We start from the raw sequence: 19563 nt of genomic DNA on the forward strand, positions 1-19563 counted from the left end.
TCTACATGGTTAGCCCCAGTAGTACCAGGTCTTTCAGAGGACCCACCTCTGCTGAACAAATCCTGTCACATTTAATTATAAATGTCCAGGAGAGATCATTTGATTGGCTCATCTTGGAAGAGGTGCTATGCCCTGGTCAATCAAATATAATGTGTGGGAAGGTGGGAGTTGGACATTATGTAGGGTGTTACAGGAGAAAGGACGTGAAGAGATCATGACCATGTAGGTCATGGACTGAGCAAGTCTTCCAAAGGATAGCAATGTGATCTAAGAATAATTTCTAAACAGGTCTCTTTCTCTCCTTACACTCCACACACACATACATATACTCATAGCCATACATATTGTTGGTGAACATTGATGGGGTCAGTTCCACTAAAATAGCTAAATTCTTCTGTAAAAGACTGGAAATGCTTCCTTTGAACCAGGTTATTAGATATCTATTAATATAGCCTCAGTTTATCATTGCATTTAGAAAAATAAGGAGCATTTTTCTCCCTGGGTGGCTCAGTGGGTTAAAGCCTCTGCCTTTGGCTCAGATCGTGATCTCAGGGTCCTGGCATCAAGCCCCGTGTTGGGCTCTCTGCTCGGCAGGGAGCCTGCTTCCTCCTCTCTTACTGCCTGCCTCTCTGCCTACTTGTGATCTTTGTCTGTCAAACAAATAAATAAATAAAATCTTTATTAAAAAAATAGTAACAGCTGACCATGGTCAATTTAAATTTTGTTTAGCAAATACTCACTCTAACCCAGTTTACATCTGTTGGAAGAACATATTTCCTATGGCACTGATGTTGGGCTTTGACATGTGACTTGTCTTGCAATGGCCTACTAGCAGACAACAAGCATGTATGAGCTGGGGCTTCATACATGCTTGTGCAGGGGGGCATGCTTACTTGTGCTCCTGCTTTTGACAAGAAGCAGCATATGCTTTGTGCCTAATGGCTCAAGGGGATAAAAGACATCTACATCCAAAAGACTGGGACCCATCCCACATCTTGGACACCAGCCCAGGGAAGCTTCTTAAATCCACTAAACCCAGTTGTGTTAGACATGTAAGCAAGAAAATAAATGTACTGAATGTTACTGAAATTGTGTGTTGTAATTCAGTGAAAAATAATCGATACACAGCATGTATTAGTCATGTTATTTCATTTCATTAACTACCTGACTTATACTATGGGTTCATATTAAGTTAGTATGAAGTTAAATGCCTAGATTTTTATCATAAAACATCTACTATGTTGGGTTTTAATATATCTTTCATAAAAATTGGATGTTTTCTATTTATCTGCATTAAATGTACATGTTTACATGTTACTATGTTTACATGTTACTATGGCCATTTTTTTTTTCTCCTTTTCACCATGGAGGTTGTCTAAAAGCCACTCTGAGTTTAAATTCTTAACTCCAAAAATTGGGGTTTACTGTATTTATAGCTGAATATGAACTCAGAATTCAGATGCATTTGTCCACATTGACATCAAACACTGAAAATTTTAAATGTTTATGGGTAAGATTTGTAAATAATAACAAAGAATAAAAATATGGTAGGTAGAGAGAACTTAAACACCTTTTTGATTGTTCTTTCTTTACTACTGGTTCTTAGCTCATGACTTCCTTTAGTAGTTGACTTAGATTTGGTAGTTGAAGATATACTGACTTTCAAAGGTAGAACAATTGATTCACAAATTTTATGTTTTACAAATAATTTTTAAATGTTTTCTGAGTAAAACAACTTCCCAAGTCAAATGCATTAAAGAAAATAATTGCATGGAAAGATTTTATATTTACAAATAATGCATTGCATCTAACTGGTCCAGTGTAACTAAACCTTTTTTGTCTATACTGAATTTTTGCCCAGTGAAGACCCAATTTTAAGCATTGTCTAGGGTGGCTAGGTATTTCTAATGCTATTTTAATCTAGGAACTTTTTGACATTTGAACAAGGAGAGTAATAATAAGAGTTAATGAGTTTTCACAAAAATCATGTGCTTCTCTAATAGACTTCAAGTGACCTCATTGAGTTTTCACTTTACCTTAAGCACAGTTTTCTTGAACGAGATGTTTGGAAATCTTTGAAGAAAATCACTCAAACTGGGTATTCAGAAAATAGTATGAATTGCTTCATAAAAGGAAAATATGACCCAGTTTCATTTTATAATTTAAAGTTGTTACTGAAGTAGAAAAAGTCAATGTAGGAAAAACCAATAAAACTTGCTCTGCAATTAAGTATTATTGATGAGGCACACATTCTGTTTTAAATGCATTCAGGAGAAACAATGATATTTTCATTTATTCATTTACATGCTCACCCAACCACACGTAAAGCTATATAGATATATGTGTTTGAAAGATCAATTCTTAACATCTGTGTCTTTCCAACAATATCTGACCATTAGGGAGCTACAACTCCCTTGTAGTTGCTGGGGAAACAATGACAGAACTCAAGCCAGGAATCAATTAAACTAAGGAGACTGTTCCATATCTTTGTTTTCTGGGAAGAGAACAGGTGTTTAATAATTTACATAAATTATGCAAAATCTAAAGCATTTACAGTAACTAGACACTTAGCAACAGACATGAATGAAGAGGTAAATTGGCTGATGATGTTGGGTATTATAGCGGCGCCTGCTAGCACTGCTATTGTTATGGTTCTGTCAACATTTCCATTATAAACACTATTTTTCAGGATTTATATATCATTCCTAAAATCTGCCTTAGTGTTGTGTTTTTTTTTTTTTTTTTTTTTTTTGGCTACTATAGCAGATATGGTCCTCGACTGGTAATGTATCTTATTTGTAAACTAAATATTTTGTGTGTGTAGAAAATTATTGGAATTATATTTAAGTTATTGAAACAAGATAGTAACAGAATTTCAACTCTTTTGTTTAGCTAATATTCAGAAATGACTGCAATTGAAAAATGTGGATTTAAAATGTGCAGTGTGAATTTGAATCTTTGGATAGTATTATAGAAACCGGGTTAGGAACTTTATGCACCTGAAGTGATGAAGTTGATCATTTCAATCAATGAAGAGATTTTTGTTGTTTTTGTTTTGTTCTGTTCTGTTTTGTCTTTTTTGAGAATTTTCCATGTGCTTTGTCATATGCTAGGTTCAGTAGGGAATACAAAGAATAAAACACAGTATCTGTCTAAAATAAACAGTCACCCTAGTTGGGAAATAAAAGACACTTCTAACAATAAATGAAAATGACAGCTGTATATATAACTACATTTTATGCTGATACAACAATAGAATCTTGAATTATTTGTCATAATAAAATGTACTGTTTCAGTATGTTTTTCCCCCCTTGTCAATAACTTTCAACTAGTTGGCCAATACACAGACTTTTAAAACTTCACAATTAGAATATGCTGCTGAATTCTTGCCAGACATGTGGGAGCCTTAAATATCCCTGGGTAAATAAGCCCTTAGGAATAAGACACTTTTGTTTCCTGATGTGATACCCAAGAGGTTTAAAATTCCTTTCACTCTTCATGTTTTAGACAAGTTAAACATAACCTATGTGCCCTGGGAATTTTAAACTCATTTGGCAAAAGCAAAATTTTAGTTAAGTTCGACTCTTCACCTACTCGATACCTGTACCTGTGCAGCTAGCCAGAGTTGGAGGAAAATGCACAACACTGATGACTGGTCTCATTTCAAATTCATGACTGTGAGCCTCAGGAGGGTACTTAACACAGCCACTCATTGTACAATATGTCCCAAGTCTCTTATTTTTCCCACTCTGATGACTAGTTCCCATTTCTCTTTTTTTTTTTTTTTTAGCCTCAATAACTCCTCCCTCATCTTCACTTTTAGGAAGGATCTTGCTTTCTTCTTCATGGAAAAAAATTAAAGCATTCAGATAATTATATCTCCCACCTCCACGGCTAACCTCCTACTCCTTTTCTGCACTCAAATACTCTGCTTTCTTACCTAGTTCTGTAAATGAAGAGTATCACTTCTACTGTGGTTAATCCCTCCCGGTGGACACTAGATTCAGCCCCTCATCCTTTCTCAAAGAAATAGCTCCAGCAATTCTCCCTTCTAGCTACTACATCACTGTGTTTTCCACAATACTCGAAATGGCCATTACAATATACACATAAGATTATTTCTGCCGTCAAAATCAAAATCTTTCTCTTGATTCTTTACCTACCACCAGCCCCCTTCTCAGGAATACTCGAGAACTGTCTCCAGTTGCCACCATGTAGACCCTTTTCCTAGTTCTCTATATTCTCTATTAAATGTTAATTGACTGAGTTTTTGCAGTCCACTCCTTCAACCAAAATTGCTCTTATCTCCATCACTGTGGCTTTTTTGTTCTCATTTCCAATAGCCAATTCTTGTCTTAGCTCCAACACTCAGGGGCATTTGATCCAGCTGATAATTTCCTCTTTTTTGATACACTTTCTTCATTTGATGTTAATAGTACACCACACTCTCTTGGATTTCCCTTACTATATAATTCATTGTCATCATTGCTGGTTTTTCTTCTTTTTCCTCACCTTTCATTGTTGAATGATCAATACTTGATCCCTACCCTCTATCCTTGCTCCTTTGTCAACCTTATCCAGTCTTCAGATAAGATCTAAATGTGCCTGATGCCTAAATTTATATCTCCAGCTCAGACCTCTGCCTAAGCCCCAGATTCAAATATTCAGCTTCTCATTTGATTTCTCCACCTGTTTGTCTAACAGACAACCAGATTCATTGTGACCAGAATAAGATTCCCAATTTTCCTCCAATACTTGAAATCTTCACTTTTCATTTAATGGGAACTCCTTCCTTCTGCTTATTCAGCTGAGAAAAATATGAAATCATACTTGATTCCTGTGTTTCTCTCACACCACACAAAAAATCAGTTTCACTCTATCATCAAAATGTCCTCACAATCTGATGACTTTTCACCACTACTCCATTTCCACTGTTATCACTGTGGGTCAAGACACCATTATTTCTTACCTGGATTACTGCAATAGCCTCCTAACTGGCTTCCATGTTTGCCCATTTAAATCAACTCACAACACATAGACAGACTTTTCTTCTCTCTTTCTTTCTCTTTATTTTTTCAGTGTATCTTCTCTCTCTCTCTTTGTTTAAGATTTTATTTATTTATTTGACAGAGAGAGAGAGAGATCACAAGTAGGCAGAGAGGCAGGCAGAGAGAGAGGGGGATGCAGGCTCCCCACTGAGCAGAGAGCCTGATATGGGACTCAATCCCAGGACCATGAGATCAGGACCTGAGCCGAAGGCAGAGGCTTAAACCACTGAGCCACCCAGGCACCCTATCTTCTCTTTTTTAATGTAAGTCAGATGATATTCTTTTTCTGGAAACACTGCGAGTATTTTCATTTGATGTAGAGGAAGGCTCAAGTCCTTAAAATGGCCTATGAGATTCTACAGGATTTGCTCCTCAAAACCATCTACTTTTATTCTTCTTTCTTACTCTTCTCCAGCTAAAGGACCTCCCTGTGGTTCCTGAAAAATGCTAACAGTTCCTTTGTAGTGTACATTTGCATTGACTATTTCTTCTCCTTGGAAAATACTTCAAGATATTCACAGAGCTCACTCTCTCTTCTCCTTGAAACTTTGCTCAAATTTCCTCCTCTCAGTCAGGCCTGAATGATTCCTAATTCATACTACCACCAGGCCCCCATCATTAATATTCTTTCTTTCTTTTTTTTTTTTTTTTTTTTTTTGACAGACAGAGATCACAAGTAGGCAGAGAAGCAGGCAGAGAGGGGGAAGTGGCTCCCTGCTGAGCAGAGAGCCGGATGTGGGGCTCGATCCCAGGACCCCGAGATCATGACCTGAGCTGAAGGCAGAGACTTTAACCCACTGAGCCACCCAGGCGCCCCCCCATCCTTAATATTCTTGATCCTCAACTTTACTTTTTCTCTAAATGTGGACCTTATCATCTCTTAATGCATTATGTAATCACATCAGTTATTTTGATTATTATCAATCTATCTTCCCCAATAGAACGTAAGCTCTATGAGGATGAAGGAATTTGTTATACTTACTGATACCTTCCAAATTTCTAGATACAGTATCAAATCACATAGATATCAAATAGGTATGTATATGAATTATGGAACTGACCAAGACCCTGGGACAGAGAGTGTCTGAGTTTGGGATCCAAAATAGGGAGGCTCAAGTAGCCTAGAAATGTTCCAAAGCATTCTTCTTCTCATTCTTTCTTCTCTCCGGGAATGGCTTGCTAAGGAAAATGGCCACATGGGAGAAAGTCAAAACAGGAAACATGCTTTTGGGGGAATTATCTGAGTACAGCCATACAGCTATAAAAAAGCCAGGGATTTCCAGGGTGAAATGAGAGAAGTGAAGCTCTAAAAAAATGACCTTCTCATCATCACCTTATCCTTCCCCTGCTGTCCCTCTTCTTCTTTGGCTCCTCATTGGCTTCTTTTCTTTCTTCTTTTAGCTTGAGATAAGTTTCTGTCACAGAAGTGTTTTCTGTTTTCTGTGAAAAGATAACAGAAGTTAAAAGATAACTCTCCAATAAGAGGTAAAATCCTAACAATTATAGAAATAAAAAAATAAATGTGTATAAAAGATTTTATTTGATTTATTAATGAGAAAGCTACTGAGGCATTACAACCAATTCAAAGGAGAATCCAAAGAACAAACGCAGTTGTAGATCAGGAATATTGAAATTAATGTGTAAATTGACACAAAACCAACTTCTTCCACAGCAATCAATTGAACCTGTACTGGACAGAACAGGATTTGCATGTGTATAGGCAAGAATTATCTTGCATTTTTATTAGTTATCTACAATGTAGAGTTAGAAAATAGCTCCCATCGACTCAGAATTGGATAATCAAGTGGAATGTGGTATAGACAGTGAAATTTCCTATTGAAGCACAAATTTTTCCTGTACTCTTAAAGATATTTTAGGATCTCTTTCACAATGATAAAACAGATGGATTTTATAATAAAAGCCATAGAGTAACACTTACTAGTTTCTTATTGCTGTTGTAACAAATTAGGACAAATTTAGTGGTTTGATACAACACAGATTTATTGTTATATTGTATATGTATGAAATACCTTTGTATTATTTTTGATCTTTAAGATAAAGAGATAATATTTCTAGCCTTAGAGAAAAAAACATTAAAACTCCATTTTTATTTTTATTTTGTATAGTTCCAAAAGTCAGAATTCTAACGTGAGTCTGATTGGGCTAAAATCAAGGGGTTTTGGGGCCTGTGTTTTTTTGTTTTGTGTTGTTTTGTATTTTCCTAGAAGCTGTAAGAAAGAATCCATTTTCCTGACTATTCTATTTTATAGAGGGTGCCTATACTTGTTGGTTTGTGGTTTCTTCCTTTATCTTCAAAACTAGCATAAAACCTTCAAATCTGTCTCCCATTCTGACCTCTCCTGACTCTCTTCCATGTTAAAGGACTCTTGCTGACCCACAGAATCCCGAATCTTTTTTATTTTAAGGTCATCTGATAGCAATACTAATTCCATGTTCAACCTTAATGGCCCTTGCTATGCAACATAATATATCACATTGCTATGCATTACAATATACTACAAATTCTGGAGATTAGGAATTGAACATTTGTGGGAGTCATTATTCTACCTAACATAGTGCTAGATGAGAAATATTTAATCTTTAAAGATTTTACCTAGTTAAAATCAGAAATACTATAGTTCACTAGGATCATATATAATTTTGTGTTTTTCAAAGGTAATCTCTAAAATGAGAAAGGAAATGCACAGATTGTGGTCTGTTTATTTAAGAACAAATCTCAAGACATCTATAGTACTGCTATATTTGTGTCCATAAAACATAGGTATACAAATTTGCTTCTGGTGCTTTAAGGAAAAAAGCCCACTCTTTACATTTGCCTAAGAATTCATCACAAACACTCATAATTTAAGATATCTATCCTCCTCTTCTTCAAAAATAAAAATGCTCTCATTCTTTAACTCTCTAGTCCTTGGATCCTTTGGACCGAAATACAAAATAAACATACCTTTCCAGCTGAAAATCCCATGTGCTACTTCTCATTTCTCTTGTTTTATGGTGCAACAAGATGTCTACACAAACACTCTGGCGGTCTTAGGAATCTTCTCAAGGTTATTTGAAATAAGCAGTGTGAGTTAGAGGCACTTTTGTTATCCAGCAAGTTTCAAGGATTCACAGACCATTCAGTCCTTTAGGCCTAAGATAGGTAGAACAAAAACTATGGGTACTTGAAACAATTTATTTCACGTGCAGGTGTGTCATGAAAGGAGTAAAGAGAAAATATGACACTTTCCCACAATCCTAATTGTTGCCCTTTGGGTAGGGTTTGTGCCAGGTGAAGCAGTTTATTCCTCAAAACCTAATCATGTTCATAATAGAGATTTTTTGATACCCTTTAGCAGTTTTTGACTGTGTGAAGTTTAATTCCTGGCCCTAAAGCAAATTGTGGTCTGCGTGCTCTCTGCGACACTTAACTCCTGCTTACTATCTGTCACTGAAAAATTCCTCCAAGTGTTTAAAAACAGTAACAGCGTGGGGCGCCTGAGTGGCTCAGTGGGTTAAAACCTCTGCCTGTGGCTCAGGTCATGATCCCGGGTTCTGGGATCAAGCCCTGCATCGGGCTCTCTGCTCCGCAGGGAGCCTGCTTCCTCTTCTCTCTCTCTCTGCCTCTCTGCCTCTTGTGATCTCTGTCTGTCAAATAAATAAATAAAATCTTAAAAAAAAAATAAAAACAGTAAAAGGGTAAGCAGCAATTAAAAAACAAACAAACAAAAAAACAAAAAAACAGAGAGAGAAAGAAACCAAGAGAAGAACAGCTTTAGTTCTTTGTCTTACATACATTTTTAGAAGGTAGCTTTTAAATTCATCACGCCCCATGCCATTTGTGACCATACGGGTGGACCTTGATTGAATGCACTATGCTAAGTGAAATATGTCAGACAGAAAAAGACAAACACTGTAGCATCTCACTTATATATGGAATCATCAATAAGTAAGTAAGTAAAATCAACTTCTAGGTATAGAGATTAGAAGGGGGGGTTGCTGGAGATGGAAGTGGGAAGGAGGTAGGTGAAATGAACGAAGGACGTCAAAAGTTTCAAACTTCCAGTTATAAAAGAAATAAGTCCTGGAGATAGAATATACAGTGCAACTATAGGTAATAATACTATATTGTATGTTTGAAATCTGCTATGAGACTAGATCGTAAATGTTTTCACCATAAAGAGAAAAATAGGTAACTGTGTGGTGATGGATGTTAACTAATTTTATTGTGGTGAACATTTTTCAGTATACACATTCATTGAATCATTCTGTTGAAACTGATATGTGAAAGCAATATCATGTGATATGTTAATTACCTCCATAAAAGGCATTAATAAATTTTTAAAAAGAAAGAAAAATGTAATAAATTTTATTAATTTATTTTATTATAATAATATATACTATAATAAAAATATAATCTAATTTTAATATTATATATAAAAATTTAATATAATTTTATTAATTTATTTAATACATTTCTTGTCTAAGGCTAGAGAATATTATCTCTTTTTCTTATAGATCAAAAATGAAATGGAAATATTTCACACTTTGTTTCTGCTAAAGCTTTAGCCCTTCATTCCTAAATTTCCAAGACATCAAAAACATTCCCTGGGAAATGTATTTGAAATCCAAACAGAATTTTTTCCTCCTTTCTCCAGAAAAAAAAAAATTTTTTTTTAAAGATTTTATTCATTTGAGAGAGAGAATGAGAGAGGAATGAGAGAGAGAGAGAGAACATGAGAGGGTGGAGGGTCAGAGGGAGAAGCAGACTCCCTACTGAGTAGGGAGCCCAATGCAGGATTCCAGGATCATGATCTGAGCCAAAGGCAGTCACTTAACCAACTGAGCATAGGACTGCGGCAAGAATCGAACAGGAGAATACAAACTTCAAACTTTGTAGGTAATTAGTCAATATCAACTCTTCAGTCTTCCCAGATCCTTTTTTGGCATAAGGCAGGCTATAAGTAAATGGCTAACAATAAAAGAAAAAAATAAAAAACAAACAAACAAAAAATACCCCTTTTATCTTCTTCAGTAACAAAGAATGGCAGCGAGAGCAAATGGTAACTTATTTTTAAGACCCTTGGCCAAGAAAAGAGAAATAACCAAGAACATTTATGTGATTTTGAGCATTCTCAAGATAGACTAAGGGTATCTTGGACAAGTCTACCTTGGTGACCACTCTATGACCTGAAGCGGCCTGGAGCACAAAATTGTCCCTGACTCTGCCCTCTACCCCCATTCTTTCTTTCTTTTAACCACACCCTTAAGTATACCCTGGGAGTATAATATCATTGATTTGCTCTGAAGATATGACTAGGAATTTCAAACTTTCTTGTCTGTAGCTAGACACCAAGATCTGACCTTTAGTGCTTGCATGCTGGTACCTAGGACCTTCTGCCTACACTTTCCTTAAGCTCTTCTTTCCGCCTTATCTCTTAACTAGGGCAAAGGACCCTCTGGTTGTAGCATCTTGTGATGGAAATTGAAACTGCACCTCAAGCAATAATGACTGCCCAGAAAAAGAGCTCTGGCCGCCCAGACCAGTTTGAGCTAAACTCCTACGCTTGGGCAGATGGACCAAAGAGTGACCTACAATGACCTTTACTTCACTGTAGTGCTAAAATCTTTGCCTGAGGTAGAGCATAAGCCTCACTGACATAGCATGCATTGTACGTACAGACATGTTTTCTTAAGAAGCATACACGACATTCTGCCCAGGGGATCCAGGATGCTCTCCTTTCTAAATAGTATCCTAACCCTAAATAAAAACAACCCATTCAGCTTTGCTCTGGGAGACAAAGCTTTGGAAAGTTACTCCTCGAGATGTCTTTATTTGCTACAATTAAGATTTTCTTGGTGCCAAAGTTCACCTGATGCTAGTTTTCATCTGCAGTTCACCAAGAAGCAGACTTCTGCTGGTTGAGTTACATTTCCTCCCAGGTGGTCTACCAGCAAGTAATCTCCAGCCTCTAGGGCTATCAGAGGCTGGGGTTAAGGAAGCTGGAGTTGCAGAGATTTTCTCTGGCAGCTGCCCACAACGAGTTTCTATCCTTAAGTCCTCTTAAGAAGCCTTTTTTTTTTTTTTTTTGTTTTTTTTTTTTTTTGGTTAAGATGGACTTGTGAGCTTTTTTTATGGCTCCTTCAGTCTTTGGAGGTCGTTTTGCACATACTTCCTTTTATAGAGTAATTAGCAAGCAGACAGGAGGCACCTACAGATGGAAGAATGGACCAGGGAGATAAGGCTTCTGTGGGGAAAATCTGGGAGTGGCTGAGCACCTCCATGTGGGGAGGCATGACTCATTTGCTTGCTGTCTATAGACCACCAAATGAGGAGGGGATGCTGAAATCGGTGGGCAGGTTAGTGTGATTGCTATTAGAAAGTCGCATGACCCGCTGGGGTAAGGAAGGCTGCTGAGTGACAACTGTGCTCGGTTGGCCCCTCTTAGGGTCCTTCAACTGCCCACCGATGCCCAGCTCGCAGCAGAAGCAAAAGTAAGGCAGGTCAAGGAAGACTTATAATTGAGACTATCCACATCCCTTTTGGCTTCTAACTTGGCAAATGAGATCAGCACCCAGGATGCATAGATCAAAACCTTTGTGTGCTATCTACCTAGGCATTTGGGGGACCTTACATGTGGTGGCCTAACTTGGAACTGAACCGAGGAAACCAGACTGGGACGCTAAAACAGAACATCGTATTCCTGGAAATTAGGATGTGTTTTCAGTAAGAGAAGGTATGAGAAATGGAGATGAATTTTTTGTTTTTTTGTTTGTTTTTGTTGTTGTTGTTGTTGAGAGGAAAAAAAGTAATTTTGCCTTAAAGTAAGTCTGGACAAAATTGGTATATGGAAAAACAAAGTTGTGTAGAAGGTTTGTGGAAAAGGAATTTTTAATGTGTGGTCAAGCTGGCTAAGATTGAAGTGAATTTATTTATTTATTTATTTATTTATTTTTTAAAAGATTTTATTTATTTATTTGACAGAGAGAGAAATCACAAGTAGGCGGAGAGTCAGGCAGAGAAAGAGAGAGAAGCAGGCTCCCGCTGAGCAAAGAGCCCGATGCGGGGCTCGATCCCAGGACACTGAGATCATGACCTGAGCCGAAGGCAGCGGCCTAATCCACTGAGCCACCCAGGCGCCCCTGAAGTGAATTTATTTAAAAATGAATTTTAATGTCAAAAGTAAGGGATGCAATGTTAGAATTTTGTTTTCTCGCTGTTAAAAGGACACAAAACTTGGGGCGCCTAGCTGACTTGTGGGTGGAGCATGTGACTCTTAATCTGAAGGTTGTGAGTTCAAGCCCCACATTGCGCATAGAACCAAGTTAGGATTTAAAAAAAAAAAAAAAAAAAGGACATACATATTTTAAGTGTCTTCTCCAAGTATAAGTGGAAAAGGCTTAAACTACCACAAACTTATTGCATCTACCAGAAAACAACTGAAAACAACTTTTTTTTTTTTTTTTGAGGATTTTATTGGGGTGCCTGGGTGGCTTAGTCGTTGGGTGTCTGCCTTCAGCTCAGGTCATGGTCCGGGTGTCCTGGGATAAGGACCTGTGTAGGGCTCCCTGCTCAGCGGGGGGCCTGCTTCTCCTTCTCCCACTCCACCTACTTGTGTTCCCTCTCTCTCTGTGTCTCTGTCAGGTAAATAAATGAAATCTTAAAGAAAAAATTATTTTATTAGTTTATTTGAGAGAGAGAGAAGAGATAGCAAAAGAGCAGGAGCGGGAAGGAGAGGGAGAAGCAGGCTTCCCACTGAGCAGAGAGCCCCATGTGGGACTCCATTCCAGGATGCTGAGATCACAACCTGAGTCTAAGGCAGACACTTAACCAACTGAGCCACTCAGACACCCCTGTAGATCTAGCTTTTATAATGAGTGACTTTTGTACCTGTTTCATGGCAGCAATTTAAAACAGAAGCTCTAAAGGCTCTGCATCTTTGTGTGGGTAGAGCCTCTTTGTACTCCTAGAGTGCTAACGTGGCAGGATAGCACTGGGGCTCTCTGAGAGGCCCAAATGTCCTTAGCAGGTGGGATCTTTATGGAAGATGCCAACAGCCTTGCTGTTCATTGTACCAGCAGTCTGTCAATTCCATGGAAGCAGGGTACCATTGGTTCTGTTGACTGTGGTTTCTCTGGCACATTTTGTTTAGCATTGTTATGGGATTTCTATTTTTTTAGTGCCTGTGTCACCCAGCGTTCTTGGTCCCACTCCTTGGAAGAATGAAGAGGTAGACCCGAGGAAGTGTGGTGGGCAATAAAACAAAGTTTATTGAGCAATAGTACAATGCTCCTGGAGAGGGAAGAGACCCGAGAGGGTTTGCCCATTTGACGTTCCAAACTAGGGGTTTGTATAAGTTCTTTTGCCTAAGTATTTTAAGCAGCTGGGGCATGCGGAGTCATGCCAGTCAGGGCTGGATCATACCTGTGTGTACCTGTGTATAAATAGTTTATGTGCTGATGGTCCTTTGGGGCTGACATCTGGGGGCTGCTGTCTTAAATGCCCCTTGCTGGTTATAGTGACAAATGCTTTGTTAATTGCCTTATTTTAGGACTTTTTGCAGAAGCCAATTCTGCAAAGGCTGCAAAACAGAATGTCAGGGTGCTCTTGTCTAAGCTACAAAGCAGGATGCTAGTGCTGTTTGGTCTTAGCTGTCCTGACTCCCTGTCTTTGTGTTGGGGACCCTGGCCCTGACTGCCTCATGGGCCAGCTAACTCCTAACAGTATGCCAGCTCTGAATTTATGAATTAGGGGTCTGGATATACATCCTGTGACTTGTCAAAGCTGTAAGATGTTGAGAAAGTTTTCAACACTTTCATTTGTAAAGTGAGGGGATAGTACCGACCTTGAGAGTTTATTGCAAGTCTCTAATAAGATATCGCAGGAAAATGCTTGGCATAATACGCTACAGCAGGTTCACAATGAACATGCTTCCTTCCTGCCCAACTCATCAAGTTGCATCTAAAATATGCAATGATATTTTTTTTAAAGTTAATTAAAATAGGGAAGAAACAAGAGCATTCCTGTAAGTGTGGAAGTATTTTTGTTTGTTTCTTAAAAACTCCAGTGCTCCCTTGTGAATTGTAGTATTAAAAAAAAAAAAAAATGTCTGAGTGGTAAGCACCATATGCTCTACTGGCTTTATTTTATTTTATTTTTTCAAAAGATATCTCATATCACATTAGTGCAAAGCCCATCTCAAAATGTTATACAGAGACTTTTTGCAGTCTATAATGAATTGTTAAAAAAAAAAAAGCTTTAAATGAGCGATTAAAAACAGGAATTTGTTGAGTTAAATAAAAGCTATCCTTGGAAATGTGGTTTCAACTGAAAAAAAAAAAATCTACATGGAAGTGTTTACTCATAAAGCTTGTTTGATTATCCTCACCTGATGTGTCTCATCCTATGGTCACCACAGGGTAGATTATATAATGTACATTGGTTTTGAAAATGTATAATCTATTCTCCTTTGCCTCAGTGCTTGTATTTCATGCTGACACATTCAGCTGAAGCCCTGTCTGATATATCAAGCTCTTTATGTTGGCTTACTTGATGGTCTGGGAAAGGAAAAAGGACATTAGTGTCTCTTTTTGCTCTTTGGGATACCTTTTAGAGTAATCTCTTTTCAGTAATGGATAAGTAATTTTAAATATATACGTGCATGTGTATGTGTGACACCTCTTTTTTTTGTCTTTGATATCTATCCTAGGGAATATCCAATTAATGAAACAGTGTGCTATACTTGCTCATAAAGAATGAGGTCTGTGCTTGCTCTTATCAAAAAATAATATCTGATTGCTACCATTCCTAAGTCTTTTTTACTTGGGTTTGCTTTCCAGCTCTCAATCTTGGCAGAAACTCAGCCCTTTACTGATCTTGCATTCCCCTCCACTACTCATTTTTAGGGACTTAGCAATTCATGTTGTTCCTTGACTCATACCCAAACAAAGGTTTAATATTATGGAATATGTACAGCAGAGTCAATTAAATTGCCAGTCAGCCAGTTAGAATATATTTATACCTGTCGCTAATTGTTCAGATTCGTGGTTGTATTGATTCAACTTTGACAGCTCACGCCAGTTGGAAAAGTTACAGACATGGACGGCAGAGATAGGCTTCAGTCTTACTCAGTGATTTTACAGATATGACCAAAAAAGAGTAAGTTACATGGGTAATAAAAATGGCAGCCTTAACTTAATTGACTTGAGTAATGGATCTAGAAATAAAGTTTATTTATTTGAAGGTTCCAGCAAGAGAACTCATCTCTTCATATAGCCTTATTTTAAGAACGGTTTACCTTTATCTGGAAATTGATCAAGAATTGCAGCTTTAGTTTGACACACATGAAATGAGGGAGAAGCAAAGGGAGGCCTATGAGCTCTACCAACAATGGTGATCAATGGAGCTTAGATGTCACAGGCAGACCATACTCATTTCTGGAATTTATTCCAAGCATTGAGCAACTACCTGGGAAAGGAAAAGCGCTATTTACACTTTATCAGCAAGGAGAGAGAAAGCGTCCCATGCCTGCCATTTTCACATAGTAAATTTTGCCGAAGATCTCTCTTCAATCTGCTAGGGGAATATAGAAAAACCTTGATGACATATTCATGGGTTATTCTCTTAGATGACCTAACTTCCTTTCAAAAGGGAAGTTCTGTGTGAAGCTTATTGCTTTGAGATTGGTGGAGATGAGGGCTGCTTGTATTGTTTATTTAATCTGTTACCAGATTTTTATGATTTTCTATTCTCTTTCTCCTGACAAATTGTGAGCCTTTATATCCTTCCTATTGGATATAAAGTAGACTTGAGGATAAGTACTTTATCAATTATTTTCTTTGTGTTTTCTTTCCTTCCTTCTCCAGATTAGCATAGTGATCCATACAGAACATATCCACAAAATGCTGTTCATTGTATGAATCTACTCTCTTTAGATAGACGTAACTTGACAAATTTGAAGCTGTCAAAAACTACATGTAAAGGTCCTAATTTTCACATTCAGTGTTGCATCCACCAGCCAAGAAATGTTTATTTTAAACATTAAGAAATTCTTCTTGCTTGATGAGTATAATTATGATGTACTGAAGAAGTTGGTTTGAGTATTTAGCATTCATTTGTAGGAAAGACCTCTTTTTTAGCATTATTTTTAAAGAATATATTTCAAAGGTATGCACTGCATTCCTGTCCCTGTAGACTTAGTATCACATACTTGATGAGCATTTGCCCAATAAGACCTATTACTTAAATACAATACCAGAGTTTTCTGGCGTGCTCGAGCATAGCACAGATGACTTGATGTGTGTTCTTATGGCTATATTGTTTTGTATCATTCCTAGCTACAGAGTGCAAATTTTACATGAACTTTGTGCAAAAACAGAGCTTCAAATGTCTAATTCTTTTCCTTTAGGAAGAGGTTCTGTCAATATTCATTCAAATTGGAAGAGAGAGAATATGAACAGATGGCTGTGGCAAACAGCACATTGCAATTGGGAAGCAGCGTACAGGTACTAGTGAATATGACATTTGGTATTCCATAATAGTCTTGAAAATTAATTTTAAATCAGGCTTCAAAATCATAATAAAGAGCAACTCATATATTATTCATTTTTTTATTCCGAGGGCTAATGTTCAGAGTGTTAAGTACAATATATGCTGGAAGAAGGTAAAGGGAATGTGATTTTCAATTAAACACATAAAGTGTGTTTAAAAACTGCTGGCATGACCTTAGTTATTTTTCTAGGATCACTGAATAACTTTTTCAGTACCCAGAGACTTTTCGCTCCAAGGACTATTTACAATTAAAAGAGAATATAAAGTTAAAGAATGTAAGGGAACTTTTTAAAAAGTTTTAATTTTATGTTTTATGCAGACTCTGGTTGAATTTTTGAAGGTAATTAGTTGGTCGGATGCCAGAAGTGGTAAATATTTTATACTTGCTCATGGAAACAGGTAGCTGGAATGTCAAATTCGTACACATCATCAAAAAGCAGGCAATTATCATCTATGCTAATGTATAGATGGCTGCCTCCAAGGTTCACAGGTAATCAGACCTTTTCTGAAGAGTTCAGCATATATATCTGTTTCTATTCAAAATAAATATTGCCATCTGAATAAAACTTTTGATTTTTTTTTTTTTTGGAGGAGTTGCATGGCGAATGGTGATATTAGGATGGGAAGGGTGGCTTCTTACAATATTATTCCTTTGGGTTACCAGTTCTGATTATCTTTGTGATATTGCAAGCAGAACATTCTTTAAATTAATAGGAACTTTCCTAACTAAAACATTTCAAATTACATCTATTTTTTTTCAAGAGAGGATAATTATGTGAAGCAAAGAAATTAGAAAATGAGAGGTAGCTCCATGAACAAAGGGATTTCAGCACAGACATGCATTATTCTCATGGCATTTGTTAATATCATGTGGGTCTATATGTGATGTGTGTGTGTGTGTGTGTGTGTGTTGTGTATTTGCCTTTAAAACAAATTTGAATTGTTGGAGGGGGGAATGTTTTGCAATTGTGAGGCCATAGTGGGTATGTTTTGTTTTGTTTTGTTTTGTTTTTTCCCTGAGAATATCTCAGAGATAATTATATGTCAAATAAGAGAAAGATTACTTGATGTAAGTGATAGGGATATTGGTGTCCTGTAGACATATGCTGAATTCTTTCTCTAGCACCTACCACTTATGAAACTTTGTAACCAGTTATATAACCTCTATAATTCTCATGTGTGAAATAGGTATAAAAAGAATAGAGATGTCACAGTGCCATTGTAGGGATTATTTAAGTATTATATATAGAACATGATTAAGATGTTTTACCTATTTTTATTGTTTTCCTTTTATGTATCAGTAGGGGTGTACATATGTGTGTCATTGGAATATTAAAATTAAGGGACTTGGGGCGCCTGGGTGGCTCAGTGGGTTAAGCCGCTGCCTTCGGCTCAGGTCATGATCTCAGGATCCTGGGGTCGAGTCCCGCATCGGGCTCTCTGCTCAGCAGGGAGCCTGTTCCCTCTCTCTCTCTCTGTCTGCCTCTCCATCTACTTGTGATTTCTCTCTGTCAAATAAATAAATAAAATCTTTAAAAAAAAAATTAAGGGACTTAATTTTAAATAGTAGATTTTTAGGGAAGGTCTACTTTGCAGGAGGTATTGTGATCAATAATGAAAAAAATGTATTTTTCCAATACGGCAGGATATTTTTGTTGGGTTCTGACATGAATTATCTTATTGGAGTCTCATAAATTCCCTGAAATGAGAAAGCTGAGGTAAGTCAAAACCAACTCGGCTGAGATTATGCAAACTCTTCATGGCAGATAAAGGATTACTGGTCTACGAATCAATTTTATTTTTGTTTTATGTTTTATTTTGTTTTATAAAGTAAACTCTATGTCCAATGTGGAGCTTGAACTCACAACCCAAGAGTGAGGTCAGATGTTCTACTGACTGACCAAGCCAGGTGCCCCAGGAGTCTTCTTGTAGTACCCCATGACCTTCCTATGAAAGTGAAAATTCTTTGTTTCTGATTGCAAGTGAAAATTATTTTACATTCTCCCACTGTCTAAAAAGTCTCGCATCTATTTTCATCATTCAGCCCACTGCGATAAACACATTAACTGTTTATATGGCATCTTAGTCGTTTGACTCCTTCCTATTGATTCTGTCAAATTAAAGGCTAAACTTCACATGGGGAAAATCAAGTGTGCAACATAATTTAATTAAAGGAGACAGACATTTATTAGGTGCTTATGCTGTGCAAAGAAACTACATGGTACATTGTTGATAAACATGCATGCATGTGTAACACCTACATTGTACTCATTGGTCTAGGGAGGGAAGCAGGTCTCATCTGTCCCCAGCAAGATGTCAGTATAGCTGTTACTTGCACACATTACATGCACACATGTGGTCCAAGATTGTTAAAAAAGCATTCAGCACATTCAGGCCTAAGTATGGCATAGTTGTGATGAGTGTCTGGAAGATCCTCCCACAGTGGTCTTCTTCCTTCTCTTATCTGTCTATGTTCCATCCTCTCGCACTCTGCCTCCTCTTCTTGCCTCCTTCCTGGAAGCAAAGAGCTGTGTCATCTTCTGATGATGATGGTAATAGAGGATCCAGAACTTACAGATTTTTTTCAAGGAGGACTGTCTAATAATAGAAAACTTTTTCTTATAAGTAATGACTGTGTCTAAGCCATATATTAAAGAAAACAAAGTCTTTTCTTAGGCCATGATTGTTAAGAAATTAAGAAGGGCTGAAATGTTATTAATTTGAGCCTGGGCTCTGTCACTCAGAACTGTGCAACCGTAGCAAGTTTCTTAATCTCTTTGAGTCTCAGTTCTTTATTTACAGTATGGAGGTAATAAGAGGGACTATTCTTGGGGTTGTTGGGAGGTTTAGAGGAGTTAATATAAGTGTAAAGCTCACAGGTTATTGCTTGATGCCTAGGAAATGCTTGGTGTATTCATATTATTGATATTATGGTTTTTAAATTTGTATATTTTGCCATAAACT

General features: G+C 37.2%; 1 long non-coding RNA gene across 1 annotated transcript; it reads right to left on the reverse strand.

The window, feature by feature from the left end:
* Nucleotides 1-289: 289 nt before the first annotated feature.
* Nucleotides 290-18510, reverse strand: LOC116600686. The gene is made up of 3 exons (XR_004289753.1): nucleotides 18436-18510; nucleotides 10211-10214; nucleotides 290-301 (listed from the first exon to the last, which is right to left on the reverse strand). It is a non-coding gene; the product is annotated as an uncharacterized LOC116600686 (long non-coding RNA).
* Between the last annotated feature and the right edge of the window lie 1053 nt (nucleotides 18511-19563).

Source organism: Mustela erminea, chromosome 10 (assembly GCF_009829155.1).
Source record: "Mustela erminea isolate mMusErm1 chromosome 10, mMusErm1.Pri, whole genome shotgun sequence".
Taxonomy (NCBI): domain Eukaryota; kingdom Metazoa; phylum Chordata; class Mammalia; order Carnivora; family Mustelidae; genus Mustela; species Mustela erminea.